The sequence below is a fragment of the Haemorhous mexicanus genome, chromosome 3, assembly GCF_027477595.1.
Source record: "Haemorhous mexicanus isolate bHaeMex1 chromosome 3, bHaeMex1.pri, whole genome shotgun sequence".
Classification (NCBI taxonomy): Eukaryota; Metazoa; Chordata; class Aves; order Passeriformes; family Fringillidae; genus Haemorhous; species Haemorhous mexicanus.
The window spans coordinates 112,055,880-112,065,358 of record NC_082343.1 but is presented as its reverse complement, the minus strand read 5'-3'; positions in this window follow the sequence as shown (position 1 = coordinate 112,065,358).

Genomic DNA, 9,479 nt, shown 5'->3' with positions numbered 1-9,479 from the left:
ACATCTCCTCTGCCCCACCTAAACCATCTCTGGATGGTTTCTTTCTGCTCCACCCCTTGGTTTGATTAACTGGTAATTACAGTCAGTCAGCTGATGACAAGGAACCTTTTTTGTGAACACAGCACTGGCCTTTCCCAAGTCATCCCTTGGTTCCTCTCCTTCCTCTTTCTTCTCCTGATGTGTTTACAGATCCTCCTGTTGGTTTCCCACCTGTGCTAGCTGAAACTCATTCAGGCCTTCCTGTGTGGTTCCCCAATGGGGCAGTTCTGGATGTAAATACACAATGAGCTCCCACAGTCCCACCTCCCTCTGCCCTGGGCTTGCAGCAGGGCCGCTGGTATTGGGCTCAGTGTTCTTGTTGTCTGCCTTCCTCCTGGCAGGATAAACCACCCAGTGTCCTTAGGGCTTTTCCCTGCTGTGCTGGCTCTCCTTCTCCCTCAGGAGGTACCCACAGCTTCCCCATGTGTGCCAAAATCCCCTGGTTTGCGTCCAGCCTCCCTCTGCCCCTGCTCTTGCATCTCCGTTTGTGAGAGAGATTAATTCTGCCACTTTGTGATTGGTCTCCCCAAAATCACCGTTCCTTCAGTTCCCAGCTGGCTCCTTGTGGTCAGAGCCTGATGAATGTCCTGTTTGTCCATCTGAGCTGAAATGTTGTCCCCAGCATCCTAGGGATTTACTGGACTGGCATTCTGTCTCATTTCCAGTTGTGGGTAATAAAAATCCTCTCCCTCACTTTCACTGTTTTTGATAACTGGAAAATCCTCTCCGACCTCCTCCTCCTCAGCTCTCCTGCCATGGCCACATCCCAGGCCCTGCTGTGTGCCCTTCTGGACTGCCTTCCTTTCCTCTGCTCTTCCCAGATTTTCTCCATAGGACAGAAGGACAGAAACTGATTTCTGTGCTGTGCATTCTCTGTGCATTATGTCATCATTGGGACTGTGTCTAAGAATTCACGGTGTATTTATTTATCTCCTTGGCTCCTGGGGGAAGTTGATAAATCGCTGCATTGTCTTTTTCCCTTTGTTGGGTCACCCTTAGACCAGCACTGCAATTTCTCCAAGAAAACTGGATCCTCCCCCTTCTCCTGTAATTATGGACCTCTGCCCAAGGTGGGGGGTTCTCAGCTGTGAAAATTTAGCCACCAAAATCTTCATTCCCAGCCAGAATTGGCTGCCTTTTCTCTCATTGCTCATCCCAGTGACCACACACTGGGTTTGAAGAATGAGGTGTTTGGGGGTAAGGATCATGCACCTCCCAGCTTTGGTGTCCCACAGACATCCAAGCCTAAGCACTGAGCCCTCTTCTTTTCCATTGCCTCCCAGGGAACCCCAAGTCCCTCCAAACCCCACAGGCACCAGGGGCTGGGGCTCACAGGTCCCCACTCAAACCAGCAGGTTAAGCCAACCTGCATCACTAACAGGAGACCCAGCATGCAGTAAAGGGGTATTTAACATGAAAATTGGATTCTGAGAGGGGCCTCAGACTGTTCAGGCAAGTATTATAATTAACTGTGAGATGTCTCTGCAAATGTTGCTGGCTGGAGCAAGAGGCTCGAGCATCCTTTCTCTGGTCTTATTCTGCAATGCAAGAGTTTATTTACTGTACATTTCAAAACAGAGCCCTTCCCCCTCCCCATTTTGTGTGGAACAAACAATGCTATGTCTCTCCTGCCACTGCAGTATTAGAAAAAAACTGGGTCATGCATATAATTCTGCAGAGGGAAACAAAAGGCCATTCTGCCCCTCTTGGATCTCATATTTATGGATGCTGTGGCACATTATGGTAATTCTCGCTTGAATCCAGCATATAATTAATAGCTAATAATTAGGCTGTGGCATTTTTACATGCAGATACAGGCAGAGATTCATGTCACAGTGGACAAGACAGTAAAATATGACTGACACATAAAACTGCTTGCACACTTTCCAAGGCACCAGATTCCCATCTTCACTTTGCCTTCTGGCTTTTCACACACTCGTGTGTGAAAAAAACTCTCTCCCTTTTTGGTTGTTGATAACAAATTCTTTCCTCTGTTTGTATTCTGTCCAATTTAAACAACAAAAAAATTACACCATGTCTGCATGCAAGGCTGGACTGTTGGTGGATTTATTATAAGTATGAAGCTGACATCTGCTCTGGACTCACAGAGGGGTAATTCCAGGAAGGCAGTAAATTGTGGGGACACAAGAATATGCTCACGTACCCTTGCTTGTGGGCTGTACATGTTGATTTTATAAATGCTCATGTACGAAGTAGAAAAAACAGCTTTGGCTTGATGAACAGCTTGAAACCACCAGAAGTGAAATCTAGTGTAAATATATTGATTTCTGGTACATTTTAGTGTTTCTTTGTGCTCCCCTGTGCATTTAGCCAAGTATTGTCTCTTATATATGCACCCAGTGACTCGTTTCACTGAGAACATCCCCAGGCTGGACAGATGAAAATAAGACAAATAAATAAACCCTAGAAAACTGTTTCCATGGCTGTGACTGGGAACAGAAGTGTTCCTGCTTTGCTGAGGTCAGGATGTGACATAACCACTCCCCTGCCAGCAAGTCTGGAGCAAAGAAGGTGATGAAGCAAAAATCACTCCCATTATCACTCTGGGATTATCCAACATAATACTGCCGGGTGAGATGAGGTCTCAGGGAATAAACATTGTCCTCTAAGTGTGTCCATCTCTGCACACTGCTGCTCCTGCCTGGCAAATCTGGGGTAACATATGGTCCAAGAAATCAAGGCTATAGACCCCCCTCTAACTTCCCCAGGCACACACACAGCTCTGCATCATTACACATCACCTAAACACTAAATATCTGCTGCACATTTTGTTCGTGGGTTTAATTTTCAAAAACCATTCAGCTAAGGTTGTGGGTGTAGTGGGTTGATGCTGGCTGGATGCCAGGCACTCATCAAAGCCTCTCTATCTTTCTCCTCTGCAGATGGACAGGGGAGAGAAAATGTAACAAAGAGTTCATGGGTGGAGATAAGGACAGAGAGAGATCACTCACTGCATACCATCACGGGCAAAACAGACTTGAATTAGAGATATTATTTTCATTTATTAATAAAAAAAACAGAGCAGGGTAATGAGAAGCAAAATCAGACCTTAAAAATACCTTCCTCCCACCTCTCCCTCTTTCCCAGCTCTACCTTCTCCCCCAGAATCTCAGGGAGACAGGGAGAGGAGGTTAGGGTCAGTTCATCACCCATGGCTTCTCCCACTGCTCAGGGACAGGAGTTGCTCCCCTGCTGCACCCTGGGGTCCCTCCCAAGGGAGACAATGCTCCAGAAACTTCTCCAGCATGAGTCCATCTCATGGGCAAGAGTTCTCCCCAAACTGCTGCACTGTAGGTCCCTCTTCCATGGGGTCAGTCCTTCAGGAACAGGCTGCTCCAGCCTGGGGCCCCAAAGGGTCACAAGTCCTACCAGGAAACCTGCTCCAGCATTGTCTTCTCTCTCCACAGCTCCCTGCCAGGACTCTGCTCCAGCACAGGCTTCCCACGGGCTCACAGCCTCCTCCCAGGCATCCACCTGTGGCAGTGGGGGCTCCTCCATGGGCTGCAGGTGGATCTGTGCTCTCCCATGGATCTCCATGGGCTGCAGGGGAATCCTAGCTCTGGTGCCTGGAGCAGCTCCTGCTCCTCCTTCTCCACTGACCTGCAGAGCTGTCAGTGTGTCTGCAGTGAGAGCTCTTCCTCTCAACTATTCTCACTCTGCTCTTCTCTGGCTGCAATTACACCTACTCAATAACTTTTTATTCTTCTTCCTGAATGTATTACCACAGAAAGCATTACCACTATTTCTAATTGGCCTGGCCTTGGCCAGCAGTGGGTCTGTCCTGGAGCTGCCAGGGATTGGCTCTGCTGGACATGGGGGAAGCTTCTGGCAGCTTCTCACAGAAGCCACTCCTGTATCTCTCCCCCAACCAAAACCTGGCCATGCCAACCCAACACATGGATCTGCACAGCCCCATTGCAGCATCTCCTGGTACTGCAGTGCCCATATATGCCTCACCCAGGAAAGCTCAAGGTGTGTTATTTATATAATTGTAGGATGGTTTGGGTTGGAAGAGACCTTAAAGAACATCCAGTTCCACCCCCCTGCCATGGGCAGGGACACCTTCCACTAGCCCAGGTTGCTCCATGCCCCATCCAGCCTGGCCTTGAACACTTCCAGGGGTGGGGCATCCACAACTTGTTTGGGCAATCTGTGCCTGTGAATATTTCCCCTCACTGACACTCCAAATAAATGGTGTGACTCAAGGCACTGGAAGGACTTGTGAGATAATTAAAAGTACCATTAAAAGCTGATATTCCTCTCTAGCATCCCATTCAGAAGGATTTTAAGCAGCCTGAGCCCTGGCACATAATCCTTTGTGGGTTTGCTCCTACTGACCTGAAAAGCAGTGGAACAGCACTGGGAGTGATGGCTACAGCATTCCTGCTCCTGATAACCATGACAAACACATCCAGCATCCCTACAACCCCTTGTTACACATGGAGCTGGGGGATGCAGTCCCTTGGGATCATGGGGGAGAGCAGGAGCTGAGTGGGGCTAGGATGAGGGTCTGCAGGAATGGCCAGTCCCTGCACACCTTGCCCTGGGGGGGAGAGGACTCTGCTGCTCTGACTGAACACAACTTACACCAGGGGGTTGCTGGCACTGACACATTTTACCACTTTAACCCATGGACTTTCTGGGCTTAGGGAAATTACATGACATGCCCCATTCCTCACCTGCTGTCTGCCCAGTTCCTTCATGCTGGTTTTGCTCCTACTGTAGCTGCTCTGCTCTAGATGAAAAGAAAGAATAATGTGAGTGGAAAAGAGGGAGGCTGAGGCATACACACATTTCATTTTTATGGGCCTTTCACTGTATTTCATCTGTCTTTCCTTTAACACACCGGTGACATTTATGTATTTCCTGAAATGCCACCTAGGAAAGAAAACACATTAAGGAACAACTTGACATAAAGAGTGAGGTATCCTTCAATGGGCTTGGCTGGAAATGTGCAGAGCAGCCTGCAGGCACAGGCATCCCTCTGTGCTGAGCCATCCCTATCCCTGGAACCTCTGGGTTCCAGTGGTGAGATGCTCCAGCTCCATGCAGCAGGTCAAAGCAGCTTCTGCTCCCTGGGTTGTCTCATATGATCCAGCTGCCATTTGGAAGCAAAGCTTCTATCTGGAAAATAGGAATCATTTTTGCACAAAAGTGCTCTCCCAACTCCTCCAGCTGTGCTTGCACTGTGTACTGTTCCTCCACTGCTTTAGTGACCTGCCCTTTCTAGGAAACTGCAGGCAGGCACAGGGGAGACCATCACAGTAGTAATAATATTAGTAATGATGACGATGATGATGAAGGCTGTTAGTGCTGGGATGTAGATAGCTCCTGGTTCTGGGATGCTCCCTGGGCCAGACATACCAAGGCAACAGAAGCAGGCTGGTGAATTATTTTGCCTTTTAGACACAGGAGCTTTGGAGCTAATAACAGCCATCCTTTACCAAGGAACTGCTGCTCAGAGCCTTAATTTGGGTGATGGATGGTCTCTGCTGGGAAGAAAACACCTCTGCAGTTGTAGCTGACAGGCTTGCTACAGACAGGCAGCACCCCACTTCTTATCCTCTGTATTGTATATCACAGAGTCACAGAGTGTTTTGGGCTGGAAAGGACCTTACAGATCATCTAATTCCAGCCCCATGCCATGGGCAGGGAGACCTCCCATTAGACCAGGTTTCTCCGAGTCCTATCCAGCCTTGTCTTGTGCCCTTCCAGGGTTTGGGCATCTGCAACCTCCCTGGGGAATCTGTTCCAGTGTCTCACCACCCTCACAGTAAATAATTTCTTACTTCTATTTAAACTAAGTTTCCCCTCTTTCAATTTGTACCCCAATATGGTTTTACATCTGCTGTGGCAGTTTGGGTGTGCAGCTTAGCCCATACAGACCATCAGCCCTTTGCCCCTAACCCTGGGTGAAGACCTTACCCACCACTTGTGTGTGTCCCTCCCAGGGGAAGGGGTGGGATGCTCCACATGTACCTGTCTGAGCACAGCCCTGGGGCTCTCCCATTTCATTCCAGGCTCAAGACCACCTCTGGAGCTGACCTGTTTCATGCTCTTGGGCAAATCCCTGGTATAGGGATCATCATGGCCAATGCCAGTCTCTGAGGGGAGCACAGAGGCTTCATTCACACAGAGCTGATGTTTAGGGAAGGCTTTGGGCAGGAAAAGTGTATTCAGCGTTAAAAATGAATGAGCATCAGTAATGCCAAAAATGTGTGTGTGATAGAGGGAGAGAAAGACAATATTGGAGGACAGAATGCTCAGGGAGCTGGGAGCTGGCCCAGACAGAGCCACAGAATTCCTAGTGCCCAGGCAGAGGGCATGGCTGCAGCCCTGGCTGTGGCACAGTGTCCTTCAGGGACCCGTGGCCCAACTGGCTCACCCCACCTTGTCCTGGCACATGGAGCAATGGAATACTCAGCACTCTCCTGGGGAGTAGCAAGCAGGAGATGTGCTGGTACCACTGTCCTTCCACCATCCCTTCATCCCAATCCTCAGACTTGTTGGGCTGAAGACAGCTCCTGCCCCTGAGAAATGGATGTTGGAAAGTCCAACAAACTTCTCATGCTTCCCTCCCCACCACTGCCCAGTTTTACACTTCCAAGGCCACCCTGAGGAATGACAGTCATGCAACAGCACTGGACAGCTTGAAATGGGAATACAAGCTCTGCCTATCCTGTTCATTGAGCAGATCTGCTTATACAGGGTCTGTAACAAAACTACTGAGCATTCAGCATGTCTCTAGCAAGGAGCAGCCCTGGGAAACCACTCACTCCTCCTCCTTCTTCTAGGACTGAATGTCATCCTTGGTCCAAATCAGGAGGCTGCAGTTTCCTTGATTACAGGAGCAGGTCAGCATGGAGACCTCACCACAGGGAGATGAGCCACAGCTCTCTGGGCTGTCCTTGCTTTTGTGGTGACATTGGCTCAGGCTTTGTGCTGAAGAGCTGGGGGTGAGAAGGTGTGGAAAGGAGAAGCTGAGAGCAGCTGTGAGCACAGCAGTGACTGAGAAGGTGAATTTGCTGACTCATATGGTTTCTCTGCTGCTCTCCAGGTCCATCTCACACTGCAAGGAACCTGCTAGCATCCCTGTCCATGGCTTTGCTCCCTGGAGCAGCTCCTGTCCCTCCCAGGCAGCTCAGATCCTGGCCAGCAGGAATACAGAGGCTCTCTGCAACTCCAGCAGAGTTCCCAAAGGCTTGGATGGGAAAGTACCTTCTAACCCTTCTCTTCCCTGCCCTCTAGCAGAAAAACATCTTTGATCTCTTGTGTATTACTACAATATCTCCCTTGTGACGTGGTTCTGTAAGAGGGAAGGAAATGTCCCTTGGTCCCATCCCAGGTGAAGGTACAGCTCTCATGCACACATGCTGGAGCACACTGTGCCTCGTGCTCGCGGGGAAATGAGGACACTTCCTCCGCCCTCCCTGAGGAGCACAGCTGAACTGCTTGCAGGGAAAGTGCTGCCAAGCTTCCCAGATGAGCTGCATGTCACTTCCCACGTCCCTGGCGTAGCAGCTCTGACATTGAGTTAACAAGTGCTGCCAGCATGCCGGGAGCATTCCCCCTTCTGGATGTTTTTCCAAACCAGATCCAAGCTCTGAGCCCATTTCACTGGTGACCCACTGTTGCTGCAGGGCAGGGAGGCAGAGCAAGTTATATGAGAACCAGGACAATGATAGCAGGGACCAGGAGAACCTTTGGAGGAATGAGAATGGTGTTTCCCATTGCAGTGGGATCTGCAGAAGGTTTCTGCTATAGGATCCAGGCAGGACTGAGTGCAAAGTGCAGCAGGACAAGGTTGTGCTGTAATCAGAATTTCTGCTCAAAAGCAACTTTCCCAATACCAGTGCTGGGTGCAGCCTTTCACAACCACAGCTTTCTCAGCCAGCCCACTCAAATCTAAGGGGGGAAAAGAAAGGAAAAGCAATGAAAACTGTTTGATTTTTCTCATTCAAGAGAGAGAAAGATTCAGAAGATGGATGCTGGCCACAGGGCTTCACAGACGTCTTCACATTTCTTTTTTTATGATAAATATAATGTGTGACCGTTGGCAAATCAAAAACTTACACTACATTGGAACATCTCATTTGCTTTCTTGTTTGACACAGAATTATAAGATGTAACCAGCTCCTCCTGTTATGTCCAACAGCTTGTGTTTGACTAAGGCACAGATTTCCCATCTGTTCTGCAGTCTCAGTCCTTTTTGCTGCAACATCAGACAGAGAGCTGGTACAGATGATCCCCCTAAATCCCTCAAATCCTCTTCTAGACACAGTGAGTCCCCATTCTATAGGCACTGCCTGAGTTTCTTGTTCTCCTCTGCATCCCACTGTATAGAGCAATATTCATCCTACGCTGTTGGAAGAGAGAGAGGCCATGGTACGACTGCTCTGTCACTGATTACTGATTGTCCCACCAGTCTTTCTGCAATCCCCAGCTCTTAACAACAATTATATTAATTTTTTTCCCCTCAGTCTAGTGGCAGAGTTGATCAGTACTGGAATTAGCAGCTCTCCCTCCAGTTTCCAGTTAAGGAAAGAGAGAATTTTATTTTGCCTGGAGCTACCTGCACCATTTCAGGCTAACTGGGGGATATTCCTTCAGTAGGCCTGGATCATCCTACACCCTGTAAGGCTCTGACACATGGGCTACTGCCCCACAACAGCCCCTCCATGGGAAGACCTCAAGGAGAGCCCATCTTTAACAGAAGAAGGGGAGGAAGCTGCTGGGAGCAATGACATAGAAGGATATGGAAACTCCTGGACTTTGGCTCAGTTTAAGACCTTGTCCTCTTGCTTCTTGCTCTTCTGGAAAACTGGCACAGTGTTCCCTAAAACCAGCACAGTGGTGCCTCCAAGTCTCAGCAAGTGGAGGCACAACAGAAAGGAAGTAAAAGAGGGCTGACAATGCCAGAGCTGACTGGGAAGCCCCACTTCCTTGAAATGATGCTGGGATTTGCAGAGTTATTTTCATGTGGGATTAGAAGAGAACCTCAAACAACATTAAAGAAAGCAAAATCCTGCAGTTTTGTTTTGGAAACACAGAATTTTTTTGAAAGCAAATCTGGCTTCCAAGATCCCTGGCAGCTTTTGGATCAAAATAACAGAATGCCCAGGGGTCTCAGGGCTGCTCAGGGGATGGGCAGCTGCCAGGAGAGACCATGGCAGATGCCTCTGTTCAGTACAACAGGTACATGGAGACTTTTACTGATTACTGGGTTTGTTATTTTATTATGGAGATCCTCAGAATCTGACATGAGATTTTGAAGAAGGCCAGTGGTGGAGGTGTTGGGAGGGGGAGGACTAGTAGGAAAGGGAATAACCTATTTCATACCCTTCAGTGCATTTAGCCAGACCCACCTGAAGTTCTCATGATGCCGGCAGAGCACATAGTTGCAGACAAGGCTGAGAGTG